Below are 14,430 nucleotides of genomic sequence, written 5' to 3' on the forward strand. Positions count from 1 at the left end.
GGAAAACAGAAAGAGTGAATTTAATCATGGAGACAGGTTCAAAGGAAGAAGAGACCTTGGTAGGCGCACAGTTATAGCAGAAAGCAGAGTAAAGACAAACTATTACTATTTTTTTCTGAGACCAATTGGAATTAGCGATTCAAAGGAGAAGACACATAGGAGAAGGGATGCTGAGCCAGAAAGGGTGCTTTGGGAACTTAAGCATTAACTATAAAACCTTAAGGCCTTTTGGAGAAAAGTCAATAACTTCACTCTAGACAAACTATACAGAGATCATTCAGGAAATACCTTTAAAATAACAGTTATCTCTCAGCTCTATGGACAGCACATAAGATAACAGGTGAGCATAGTTTACAAATGAATAAAATGTCTTCAGTGGAGTAAAAAGTATTTACTAATCCAAAAGAAGAATTCTAACGATGTGAGGAAAGGTACAAATTCATAGTGTGGGGCACATCCGTGGAAAGCAAAGATGGGCAAAGGTGTCGTGATTTGGGCATTACCAGAACAGCGCTTTATCAGGCGAGGAGTTTGACAACCAAAAGCTTCTAATTTGAACCTCACTGTCCAATTCCACATCAAGTCAATGATAAAATCCCTTCACCACTTCCTACCTTGCTTCCCCATAATATAGAACCAGCACGACAATGCTTACCGTGTCCTTGGAGTGTTTGGCGGTCCTTGGAAGAAAGCTGCTGTGTCCAGATTACTTCTGTTATCCTCATTTGATACCCTGTTAGTCAACAGAGAGGATGGAGTGTGGTTGAAGATCACGTAAATTCCCTTTCATCACCAACAATTCCTTCTAACCTGACTCACCCACCAACTTTCACCTCCAAACCCAACAAGGCATATGTTAGCAAATTACCTCACCCAAGCACTATCCTGACAGCAACACACCTTAAAAAGGGCTTGTTGTGTTTTCTCTCCATCCCCCAATTCTGCTAACAGGTTTCTCAAAGATCTTTGAGCTCCAACTATATCAATCCCTGGATAATGGAGAACTATTAAAATAATAAGGTGAGAAAGCCGTAAAACAATTCAATGCCAAGGCGAGTAAAACAAGCAAAAAGCAAAATGAGGCACTGCTGTTCCCCTCCCAGCGAACAGGGCCTGGTGGAATGCCCTGGAATACCACACCATTCGGTGCCCTTCCTGAAAACCAAGTTTGGGGAAATGGGAAGAGTTCAACAAAAGGTCAGTGGATGTAACAGAGGGATTTGAAAAGAAAGGTTACAGAGATGAACTTATTCAATATCAAAGAAAGAGCATGAGAAGTAGGAACACAGTACCTAGCGTTATGTGTGTTTTGTCTACGGGGAGTTAACAATCTATCTGCCCTTACCCGTGAGTTCTCCTATACAAACTGGATTTAACCGAACTCTGAAACTCAAGGTGACACTCGAATTTATGTGGATGAAGTCACACAAAAAAGTATTACATCTACGCTTGCATGATTTGCCATATCGCGTAAAGCACCTGAAAACCCTCATATTTCACATGGTTTCAGGTCCACCAAAAGTTTCAAATAAGACTCGATTAACTTCTAACAAAAGCTCCAAGAACTTCACTAAAATTTCAGATCAATCTAACCTGTTTTGAGCTGGTGACATAATCTCTTAAGATCTGAGGTTTCATACTGAAAGTCTGACAAATTTTGAAATATTTCAGTTACTAAGTGATGGAGCTATATTAATATGTTAACCTACAAGGTTGCTACAAAAACTTTCCGTCTGGTCAACATTTAATGCTTTTAAAGTTTACTTGAAATTTCAAGAGATTCATTGCATGAAAAGGATGGTGTCCCTCAATCAACTCTTTTTTTTTTTTCTTTTTTTTTTTCCTGAAAAAGCCAGTAAAAATCATACATGTTGAGGCTGTTCAATTAGAATCTAAACTGCTGAACCTAGATTCAACTTCAGAAATATGCATAAAGTTTAGGGACATTTGGGGAGTCTGACCTGTCAGGAAAAGTAGACAACTGAATTAAAATTAGAAATCCATGCGACTAAGAGCAGAGCTAGAATGAATTATATTTCAATAGGAAAGAAGTGCTAGGGTCACTCTGTAAAAGAGAGATTGTAATGCAGAGATTGGAGGGCTCCTGCCTGCAGTCCACAGATCTATTCCCATCCCCTCCATGAATTCACTGGGGACCCTCAGTCCTGCAGTCTATTTCCAGTTCTCCTCTACAAAAAACCCACACAAATAGGTAACATAACTATTGTGCATAAGAAAGGAGTTGTGACTCTGAGCCTTAGTTAATGTTTGCAAAGAGCCCCGAGAGATTACAAGGACCTGAAGTACCTCAAAGCACAGTCATCCTTAAATATCCCCCAGACCTCCTGCCAGACTCTTAGCCCTTTTCACCAGCGCTGACTTTTTTTTTTTAAGAGAGGGTGGAATTATTTAAAAGATAAAACAAAGAAAGAAACATTTTTCAGGTTTTTTAGTACTCTAGCTACAGCCTGCATTTGATACAATTTAAAAAAAAAAAAAATTAAACAACACAGGAGGCCATATTTGTCTCAAGAAAAAAATACTTGTCTCAGCCACCCCTTAAGAATTAAACCAAAAGGTAGGACACCAAAATATTTTCTACAGCTGGTTGGTGGGCCCAGGCCACCGATCCCTGTGCAGGGACAGGCAGAAGCTGGCACAGAACCTGCCGGAGGAATCCCAAAGCCGTGGCGATGACAGTGGTGAGAACTCAAAAGACCTGTTCTTATTCCCAGTCCTGCCGCTCGACGTGCTAAGTGGCTTGGGCAAGCCTCTCCATCTCTTTGTGCTTCCTCTTCTGCCTGCCTTATCTATTTAGACTGCAAGCTCCTGGGGACAGGGAGTCTCTTCTCAGGATGCCAAGCCATTTAGGTATTGCTGTCAAAGAAATAACAGACTTGGGCACTTTAACAGAGGGGAAGTCTGACCGCCCTTACCTCTTGCGAAACCGGACACAGAGGTCCTAATATACAGTAACTTGTTTCCAGTCGCTTCACTGGTGTTGAGAGTGTATTAAAAATTAGCAAGCCACATATCAAGAGGCACGTGACAGACAGAATGAACGTCAGAATGCGAGGAAGACGCGGCAACCTCGGAGGACTTACGTTTGGCCCATCAGACGCCGCTCAGTCTCTGCATGCCAGACATAGCAGCGGGATGCAAGCGCAGCAGCCAGTCTCCCCACTCCAGGTGCCAGTCCATACTTCTGCGTCGCTTAATGTTGCGGTGCAGGCTCTAGTACACCCTGAACTTAAATTTAGTTGGTTTTATAACGCAAAAAGACAGTGTAACATTTTTATGAGACACAAAAATGAAGAAAACAAACAGAACAGTCTGAATACCAGGTTACTTAACTTATTATGATAATAAATGACATTAATTAGGATTTTAAAGTGTAATAATAATCTTTTCAAGTTGATTTTGTTTGTATAAAAGTAGTATTAGATGATAAATATTGTCAATTTTAACTCTGTACAGCTAATGAACGCGTATGTCAGCATGGAGGTAGTCCATATGAAACATTTCTTCACAGGAGATAGGCAGTATGCTCACTTGCAATTGACTGTCTCTGAACAATTCACATGATCAGTTCCTCTGTCTTTACAATACTCCTTATGAGGAACAAGGACCTCTATTTTATAGACAGTGAATAAAAACAACAAAAAAAAGTGACTCATGCAAGATCCCATAGGAAGCCCTGAGCAGAACTTCAGGGTCTGCATCAACGGCTTAATAAAAAAAAAAAAGAAAAAAATATTCCACTATAATGGTAGAGGCTATGCACAGTCTTTGCCCAATTAATAATAAAACAAGACAGGCCCCATGAGCTGAATACGAACAAGAATCCCTCACAGTGGAGACAATTTTAAAATTACAAAGCTAATTCACCTGGTGTCTCAGAGAAATCTGAACTCATGTTTCCCAGGAACAACTCCTGCCAGTCATGACAGTAGATACCTATTCCTTGGGTGCCTGTGACCACAGAGAACGACGATTCTGACCCTGGTGCACAGAGAAACCCCTCCTAAACCAGCCTATACTTGGGATGATTCAGTAGCAGCACTTAATTCTTATGATTTGACCCACACAGGCGGCCTCATGCTTCATGCTAGAACAGGCTGTCCACATGGAACCAGCTGCAGCAGCTGGTCCCAAGTCACTATTTGATCACTTTCTTGCTTAATTGCCATATTTAATTACTTGCATGGTAACAACAAAAAGTCAATCTAGCAACAAAAATCCATTCTTTGAACAACTTCTGCCTTTTTTCTTAGATGCAAACTATTGCTATATAAGCCATTCCTGATTAACATGGGGCCCTCATGGGAAAGCCACTGCCTGTCTACTGATTTCATTTCCTATGTCTTCTCTTCTTCAACTGACAATTCAAGTCCTTAAAAAGTAAGGGCAAAAGATCCCTTATTTTATCGTTGCAAGATGACAGTGTTTTTTCCCTTGCTATTTGCTTTCAGGAAGATATATTAGCACTACATTTGCTCCTCCATGCGGTGGGATTTCTTAAATAAAAACGTATGTTATATACGTACGGACTTGGAACCAGAGCTACATTAGCCTATTAACTATCCACATTTGCTTCAGACTTGGCCAGCCACCTAGAAAACCTGCCAAGACCTTTCTGGCAGCCTTTTCCCAACAGTTCCAGGAAAACATGGAATATTCAAAGAATTTTAGGGCCTCCCGGCTTCGTTTGTCACCACTCTCCTTGCCCACTTAAAACTAAATCACAGGCAAATTGCTCTAATGCCCTATTAAAGATTTTAAAATGGCCTTCTCCACAGTAGGGTATCTGAGGACAAATCTGCGTTAACATATAATGCAAAGCCTGCGTTAATATGTAATGCAATGTGGCATGAGGCAGACCAAGGGCTTCACAACAAGTAAGGGAGCTGCTTTACAAACTCTGACCTTCCCAAGTGAATTCTGTCCCGTTTGGAGTTTTTAAACCTCCCTCAGATACCGAGGCAAAGGAGAGATTCATTTTGTCCTCGCTGTTACTCTAGCAGAGTACTGTGGAGGTTTCAGGCCCGCGTCATACAAGAAGCAAAGAAAAATGTGAACAGTTACATCGGAATTCACCACCTCTACGGGTCTCGAGGCACTGCCTGAGCAATGCTGTTAAAGATATGCTTGAGTCCCATTGCCTAGAGCCTGTCCGTAAGCTAACTTACAGACTTCAAGATGACCAAATGACGTGACTCTATAACTGAGATTCAGAGTAGGACTCATGGAAATGGCAACTGGAAGCATTTTCTTTGCAACCTAAACCAGGATCTAACTCCTTTTAAAGCTGGGGCAGGACAAAGAGAAAAATCCTGCTGTCATTTGCCTGGACTAAGTTATTACTAACCAAGAGCAAAAATTGGCCCATCTCACTCGCACAGCTTCCCCCTGTTTTAAAATGCAAGAGAAGCATGCTTTAAATAATTTGAAGAGGCTTTTTTATTACACAGAAAAAGCCTCCCCGTGATTTCAGATGTCAAGTAGCCTTTCTTAATTCCTAGCGCTAATTTATGGATTAAACGTTTAACCCTTGACTTTAATATGGATTGAGAGTTCCTTGTTACTGAGAGCTGACAGAACTTCCCCACTGAGCACCCCCACATCCCTGTACTCACGGCTCCACTGGACCATTTCTAGGTGCCCCTCAGAACCTCTTGACTCAGTTTTGGTGCAGGACTGACTCTCTGCACACAGACTGCCTGTTAGGCTTTCACCTTGCACCCTGTTAGCCTAAAAAGTTATCACACACTGCTCTTTGCTCCACATAACCTTTTCTGGCTCTTCAACTCATTAATCACTGTTGGCTTGCAATTTGCTACTTCACAGGCACATCAGACATATATACAAATATATACATAAAATGTTAGCACCAAGACGGAATGTCTTACGAGATCCCCACCTCTTCTAAAATACACAGCAGCGAGCTGGTGTGCATACCTCCTGGGAGGCTGTACACACCTGGTAATGAGATTGTGGATACGTATTTTGCAATTAAAAATTGCCCCTCTATTGGACTATAAACAGAACAGAGCATCAGAGAACCTCTCGCACTAGCAATTCCACCAGCAGTGTATGGATATCCTCTTCTTTTATTGAAGAAGGAAGAGACTGCAGTTCTTTAATTCTGATGCAAAGTCCTGATTAGTCACTTTACGAAATGCAGTCACCAGCGCAGGGCCCTTGTGGATTTATTACAGCACCATGGTTATAGAGTGCTCACCAGTGACTTCTACCCTAGAACCCTACAAACAGACATGATTCAGCAGTCTAACGACCTCATTACTAACATAGTAAGTAGTGAACACTGATTTTATTTTTTCCACTAAGACCTACAGTGTTTGACTTCTCATTCAATAACTATTCTCACAAACAAACGAAGGGAAACACGTGACTGAAATATCTTAGGGCTCTTAAAAAACAAGTTCTCCTTTCACATTTCAAAAGCTATTGGAAGGGCAATTTCAAAAATCAGCTCAAACCACAAGATCTGTAGCAGAGAGCAATCATGTCTTGCCTTCTTCCCTGCCCATATCCTTCCTCTTTTTCCTTCTCTTCCTCATTCTTTTTTTAAAATCCTGTCCTCCAAATCTAACAACCTCATTTATGAAAGGAAATGGAAAGCCAAGGGGAAGCTGTGGCATCTGACAGACTGCAAACGCCACTATTGCAAACCACTCTCTGATGCCACAACTGCTATTCCTTGTCAGAAGAGATGAGAGGCCGCTTCAAACACAAAAAAACCCAAACTTTAAAATAAACCCACATCGGTGGCATTAATCCAGGAATGGGTTTGACCTGCTATTTACAACAATTCCTTAAATCTCACTTAAGCCAAGGAATACAAAGGGTCTGCCTACACTGTTCAGGGGACTCACTGTACTGACCCCAAATCTAGCACCAACCCGAGCTGCTGCAACCATAAATCTCCAGCCAGTACCATTTGGAAGTGCCAGCTCAGGCCCCTGGGCAGCAGGGCTCTTGCTAGTGCAGCACCACGCCTGAGCTCATCACGTCCAACAGCAGTCACTGATAACTCGAGCGTATCTGTATGACATGCTCTTGGCACGGTGAAGACCAACTCTAACTTCATTATGAAAAGTGGGTGTGAAAGCAGAACCAGGTGTAACCCTCCTCACTGTCTCTGAAACTTTTATTACTTCTGGTAACACCAGGGTTCCAAGAAACCTATTTAATGAGGAAGGAAAAGGTCACAACATATGTTTAGATGCAGATCTGCAATCCAACTGACGTGGCTTTTGTACACAGCCCCTCCGATGATATGCTGCCTGGCCTTGGATAAGTCATTCACCTTCCTCTGCTTTCATTTCTGGACAGCGGTCATGCAATCCTTTCCCATTGCACACGGTGACTGTAAGGAACTGGAGGTGGTCCATGCCATTGGATAATTATTACTAATGCTGCTGTATTGCAGTTATTCAATATGTGAGCCCAAGTGAAGGCCAAACATCTATCAACCCTTCACTTCTATTTGTCAGAGGCAAACTATGTGCTTAATCCTTTGCAGGAGACAGATATAGACTGGGTCAGAATCCAGACTTCTCTAACATACCTTCTCCGATAGTGACAAGTATTAGCAGCTTTGGACAACCAAGAGCAGACCTTCCCACTGTTTTTGCCCTGGTCTTGAATTGCTACACTTCATCCTAAACCTTGAAACATGAGGTCTAAACTCAGTTCTGAAGTTGTTATAATGAATTACCATAATTCTACGTATGGTTATTAAAAACATAAGTACCTAATCTGTTCTAGACTTGCAAACTTCCCATTAACTTCTGAAAGCAATTAGGTTCCTATTTTAATTAAATACTGGTGGAAAAGAATTGCTTTTTAAAACATTGTCAATTTGTCACCATTTAATTTCACTGCATGTCTCCTTGTATTCACTTTGTGAAACCATAAGAATTTCTCAGTCTACCTCCTCATTCTTTCTTTTCTCTTCATTATAACATCAATTTGTTTTTCCTTTCTAATGGGAATGGTTCCAGTATATCCATTTCAGGTATCTCCCTGCTTGGGACCGTTTTTGCTGGCACCTTTTTGAGCCACTCTTCCTCCCCTCAGATTTGGCAGTACAGTTCCTATGCTGCAACGCCTCACTGTCTTTGGTCCCAAAAATATAGACAGTGCTCAGAAGAATTTCACATCTGTATTGTGCAGGGGTTTATCCACTCTACATTTTTAATAGGACAAAGCCCTAAAATGTTCATAAAAGCTTCCATTCGTGGCTTGAGTTTTATATCTGCACTGGATCTAGGAACAACAGGCAACAAGGTCTAGTTGCCTATAAAGAATTCAATGAGGAGTAAACAAAAGAAAACAAAAAACCTGTCTTTACTGACCATTTGCCTGACTGGTTATGGCTTTTTCGGACATTGACAGTTGCACGTTCTAAAAAAATGCCCATTCACAGAAACACTCTTACACTACAATTCTTAGACGTGACATTTACACGTCACTGTTAATTATAAATGACTTGATCCTGACATTTTGTTAATACATTATGAAAGCCATAATGAAACCTTATGAGCTGTGTGTCACACCTGTAACAAGCCTAGAGAGATCGCGGTCTTGTCATCAGAGCTTCGCAAAGGGTGAAAGGAAAAACGGCAGCAAGGTGACTCCCACTTGAAGTGGACTTATCCTCAATGACCCGAGAGGGGCAAGGGAGAACCCTGCACCACAACATTTGCTCCTCTGTGGCACGACGCAGTGGTTTGGCTACCTGAACGCGGGAACCTACAAGAACGTAGACGGAAAACAGAAATCAAGGACTTTATATTGGCTATACCTACACTGCCCTTAAACGGTACTCTTGAAAAGTGGTTCTTGAGTGTCGTGGGCTTTTTTTAAAAAAAAAAAGAAAAAGTGGTTGTACATTGGGAGGTGGCTGGCAGGAGCCCGGGAGTGGGTCCAGCAGGAATCCTGCAGTCACTGGCAAGGGCTGACAGCTCTTTCCCCAGAGGTAAGTGACTGCATCCTTAGCAGCAATAGCAGCTCCCTCCTGCTTTTAAGAAAATAATTGCTTGGAATATTTCTATCCAGTGGCATTTCATTTGCAGTACACCTCAGACAATCTTAGATCACCTAACTGGAAAGGAAGCTGTTTTCTATGAATTTGAGCAGGAAGCAGGGAGATGTGGTGGTAAGGAGGAGCCACTGCATATAACACGGAATGCAGAATTTCAATTTCTTTCCATATCTGCCCCAGAAACCTGATTCTTGAACTTATTTAACCAAGAAACAGGGCCATGACATTGCACAAAGAGGCTAATTTCACCCTATTGCATGTAAAAAAATACTTGCTCAGGAAGAATATATTTTGAATATATAACTCTAAATATGTGCAACTGCCTGGAGCATCAGTAGAGTCAGGGCAACTAGAAGTTTTATCTTGTTTAAAAAAGAAAGGGAAAAAAAGGGGGTGGGTGGGGGGTGGTGTTCCCAGAGAAAACATTTTGGATCTTCCCCTGCCATGGGAAATTTCCAAACGTCAGATTTCCTTTCTGTTCCAGTTTAGACTAGAAGCTTTTATCACAAGGTTAAATCCTGGTAGCCCAACACCACACATACATGAGTCTGTCTCTGACTGAAGTCTGAATGGGTATACAACTTATCTCAAAAACTCACACTGGAAATGTTGAAATTCACCTGGTTTCATATCTAAACCACCAAGCTATGAACAGGGAAAAGTAAGCATGAGAGGGAAAAATTAAGAATGAGAAGGAAAAAGTTAGTCAGAGATGTGTGTACAGACCTCTGCTCTGGCCTCAGACTGTTCATTTCCAGTAGAAGAGTTCCAAATATTGAGCTGGTCTATACCAGCTAATTCTTTTATTTTCCAACTGCACTATGCATTGTAATCCATATCTACATCTAATTGAAAGGACATCTGTTTCCCCTATAGGTTATACTTTTTGACTCTAACACACACAAAAAGAACTTCCTTCTTCGGTAATTTACAATTTCAAAAGGAGAAAGTAGCAGCATTTCTGAGGTCTGGGCTTTGAATCTGTGTAATGAAATTGTCTTATTTTTAACTGTCTGAGCAGCTTTCAAGCAGAAGCGTGTTAGAATTCATATTAATTTGTGCAGTACCCTATCATCATCATAATTTAGCTCACAAGGTTGCTGTGCTTGGAATTCCAGTTATGACATGAATTCTATACATTTTATACAGATTTATAAATGGCATCAATAGAACACTTAGGGCCTTATTCATTAAACAATGAGTCATTCTGGCATTCCATTCTATTTCATCCCAGTTCTTACAAAACTTTTATGTACAAATTTGACTGTACTTAATGCATCTGATTTAGCAGCAGAAGTGTTGCAGCACAGTTTCAGCTGGGTGTGGAAATAGATGAAAGGCATTGTTTAAAAAAAAAAAAGTAATAAAAAAATCCCTCTAACAGTGTAAGTTTCTGAGTTTCAGCCCCCTTTCCAAAGGAACAGTATTCAGGTCCCAAGAAACAGCCCTTGCCTCAGCTTTCTCACCGTCACAGGCTGGCCCCTCTCCAAGGACAGCTGTGAGGCAGCACAACTGGATGGTCAGAAGACGCTTATGGGGTCACAAGCAATCAGGGACCGATTTTGTGGATAAGCAGAATTCCTCCTTCTTCAGGACTGTTAGGCTGCCATCTTTCACAAGTATCATAGCCACGTGAAAACACAGAAGCAAAAGAAAATTTGCAACGGTGCACTACTGCAAGTATTTTCTTGCTGCCCAACAAACCGGGGAAAAAAATATTTCTGAATACAACACTTCAGGAGTTATTCTTGCAGATAATTTCATGGTATGCTACAAGAGGCTTAAAGGCTTCCCTTAGCACGCAGTTTACGACTGTGGCACCAGCAAACTAATGATGGTGCAGGACCACAACATGAATTTCTCAAAATAATTTCCCTAATGACCTAGAGCTTCCAGATGGACTGGTTATATTGTGTGTGTGTGTGTGTGTGTGTGTGTGTGTTGTAAATGAGAAATGCGTTGAAAACAAAAAGATTAAGCCAATATAAGACCTGTCACCTATCTTTCAGGAATGCATCTATATTACAAATAGTGGCTAGCAGTATGCCTACACAGCAAAATATAGGACCATTGTTGGGTAAATTCTAGTTTAATCTAGGCAGAGCACATAAAAATAGCAGTGAAGTCATGATGGTATGGGTTTTAGCATGCTCTAGCAACTAGAGTACAAAGTCTTCAGGGACACGTTGGTTACTAGCCAGTGGGAATCTGTTTGAACTGTTCTCATTACTTCATTCAATCCAGTTAATCCAGGCAAACTGGCATATGCTACAAACTGCTCTCCATTTTATAGTTTGGACACCTCAGCACATATGACTCTATTTTACCTTCTCTTTGTCCTTTCAACCTTCTTCCTGACTGTTGGATATACGGCTGCCATTTCTGTAATTTCTGTAAAGCTTGCTGGAGCAGAATAGTCTCACAAGTCACTGCTCCTCTATCAAATCTGACTGGGATTAGAAAATAGTCTCAGAAGTTGTTGGGAAGAAAGAAGGCACAGATACACAAATGTACATAAGGCAAACGAGCACACTAGCTGTCTTTTCATCGGAAACCATTCCAAGACCTCATCATTCCTCGGATGCTTGCAGTTTTCTTCATTACGTATATAAGCATCAGTGCCTATTTTTGGTCTTTATCCTTAATAAGTCACAGTAAATTTGGAATCCATTTCACTACATATTCTTGTACATTAGGACACTGTCTACCAAGCAATCACCATGCCAAGAAAAGCACAATACTATCTGCACCCATTGTCCATAAGGGAGAACAGGGCTGTGTGCTTAAGTAAAGCGTACCATCTCATTTTCATTAATTCTCTCACCATGATATTTCTAGTACTTCACTTTATGTTACAGACTTAAACAGACAAAAAAACAAGATCAAAGTTTACATTTCATTACTGTAGGACAAACAATTTTCTGGGAGGTGGATTGTTTCTTTTTCATTTTACATTCCAGTGGAAATGTTCTCTGAAAAACAGTTGCTATCTCTCTGACTATTCACAGGCTTAACTGAATAAAAACTGGGAATGGAACAGTAATGGAAAACAAAGAAAACAGGACACTTTTGTCCATTCATTGTCCAAGCTGAGAGAAACAAAACTGGCAATTAAAGGAACTGTTCGGGGCCAAGCCACCTTCCTTTTGCTTCCTCCTCTTTTAATCTACAGCTCATGAGTTGTTCCTTTACTCATTGCAAAAGGTCCATAATTGTAACACTGCCATATTCTCCTGGAAATCTATGTAAATGGCATATGATAGAAGCCATATGATAGAAGCTTAATTACATAGAGGGCATATGGAAGGCATATGACATAAGGACATATGGAAGGCATATGATAGAAGGGCATCCGAGGACATATGATGGAAGTCTAATTAATTGACAATACATTTCTCTCATCAGAGGGAGAGCTGGAATGCTATTTTGTTCAGAAGAAAAATATGCACATTGAATTATGTCTATTGTCAACTTCAATGTACCACTGACCACTCTCCTTTTTAATTATCATTCCTTGTTCTTTGGAGCAAGATAGATCATCCGATTTACATATCATATGATTAACATACTTAACATAAAGTTAAGTTTGATAGCCACAAATGTGTGCATTAGTATAAACAACCACTATTTTTGAACCTTATGAAGTTCCCTTTTACCTGCGCAAAGCAGACCTGAAAAGCTACCACCAAAAAAGAAAAGAGACCGTCCTTTTGGGGGAGTTATTAACACCCATTTGTAAAGCTATTCCTAGAGAAGTACCAAACAGGTAAAAAAAAAAAAAAAAGAAAATCAACCCTTACGGAACAGCTCGACATTGGATGTGAGTCAACGCAGCTTGTGGATTTACAGCTGAAAATTTGCACTTCCATATGCAAAAAGATTTATAGGGCGGGAAATAAGGTACTGCCTAAAATGTGCCAAAAAGATTCCTCTTTTTTAACTACCTGCATGTGTTCAATGCGTGTGCCTTCATGAAACACAGAAGCAGCGTTGTGTTAGCCCGGATACTTGCCTTGTACTAAGGAACTGCAGAGTTATAAAACATGGCAGTGATATCTATAACCTCTTTGAAAACAAGATGAAATAAAATCCCACTAATCCACTCTTTGAGTAACTAATAATTGAGCACTGGGTAACACTCGAGAAACCAACAGCTTCTCTTCGCATTTAGTAAATGAGGATTTGCAGATATTAAAGTTTTTAAGTGCCATTTTACCAGAAAAAACATTTTTCTCAGTTATTTAGATACCTTAAAATATTGTTGTCATATTCACACTTTTAGATTAGCCTAAGAAAATTAAGCCCGTGCCTACCCTTTACTTTTATTCCCTAACTTAGAAAGTTTACCTACTAGCAAACAGTTTCTCTTATTTCTGGGAACTCAAAAACTCTTGCCAGAATTAGTCATATATATAGTCAGCAGACGTAATATAGCTCATGTTCTGGGCCCTGATCAAGCGTTACAGCCGCCATCTTCATCCAGGCTGCCAGGGGACCTGAACCCTGCACACTGCTGACATGAAGATCTTGACTCTTCTGTTCAAACTTTACTAGAAAAATACCAGAGTTTCAGAGGGGTTTTTTAGGCATCAAATCCTTAGGCAAATAAAACTGTAGATTTCAATAGCAGCTACGTATATTTGATATATTCCCTGCATTTTAGACGTGTAAGAGCCATTAGAAACGTAGTCTTTTGCCCAGAATTGCTGGCTCGCCATGCCCGTTCTCCACACAGCTCCTCCACAAATATTTGGGGTGCCTCCACAGCTCCTTAATCCTAACTGCTGTGAGGGAGAAGCAGACCACCTCTATTGGATGTGTCCAGAAGCATCAGCCTTTGAAACACCCAATGTAACTGTACAAGCCTAAAAAAAAAAAAAAAAAACCCTTAAGAATCACTATTTTAGCTGACTCTAATCACTAATGGATATTCCCTAAGAAGAGCTCTCCTGAGGACTGTGTAGATTTAGGTACTTTCACAAAAACCCTTACAGGCTTTATCTGGAAGCATCAGCACCAGCCTCCTACGCTTCCTGAGAGACAATGAGTGTGCCAGGTCTCATACTGCTACAGGGCACAGCCTTGTTTAACTCCTAGTGGAGAACTAACTGAACCAGTCAAAGACTAATGGAAAGGGAAACCTGCTTACACATCTCAATAACAGATACAATACAGGATGTTTTTCGTGTTACCTTTGGAGACTTCTGATTGCTGACCGCGAAGGCAATAACACTGATATGTTGCCATGGTGCTTTTTAGGAATGTTACACATTGCGCTGCTCGAATGCTAATAAAGGAAGACAAGCATTACTAGTCCACTGAATTTGCTAAATACCCAATAATATAGGACCAATAGGTAA

The 14,430-nt window shown here is 40.7% G+C and overlaps 1 long non-coding RNA gene across 6 annotated transcripts in view; it reads right to left on the reverse strand.

The window, feature by feature from the left end:
* Positions 1-14,430, reverse strand: part of LOC138686190 (uncharacterized) — a 161,573-nt gene that overhangs the window by 13,544 nt on the left and 133,599 nt on the right. For 3 of the 6 annotated variants that reach the window (XR_011325548.1, XR_011325547.1, XR_011325551.1), the window contains 3 exons: positions 14,263-14,357; positions 11,398-11,516; positions 656-8,778 (listed from right to left, as the gene is read on the reverse strand). This is a non-coding gene — a long non-coding RNA (uncharacterized lncRNA). Of the gene's footprint in view, positions 1-655; positions 8,779-11,397; positions 14,358-14,430 lie in introns of all 6 variants that reach the window. The other 3 variants (XR_011325549.1, XR_011325550.1, XR_011325552.1) reach the window with 3 other exon arrangements.

The sequence above is a fragment of the Haliaeetus albicilla genome, chromosome 7, assembly GCF_947461875.1.
Source record: "Haliaeetus albicilla chromosome 7, bHalAlb1.1, whole genome shotgun sequence".
In the NCBI taxonomy this organism is placed as follows: Eukaryota; Metazoa; Chordata; class Aves; order Accipitriformes; family Accipitridae; genus Haliaeetus; species Haliaeetus albicilla.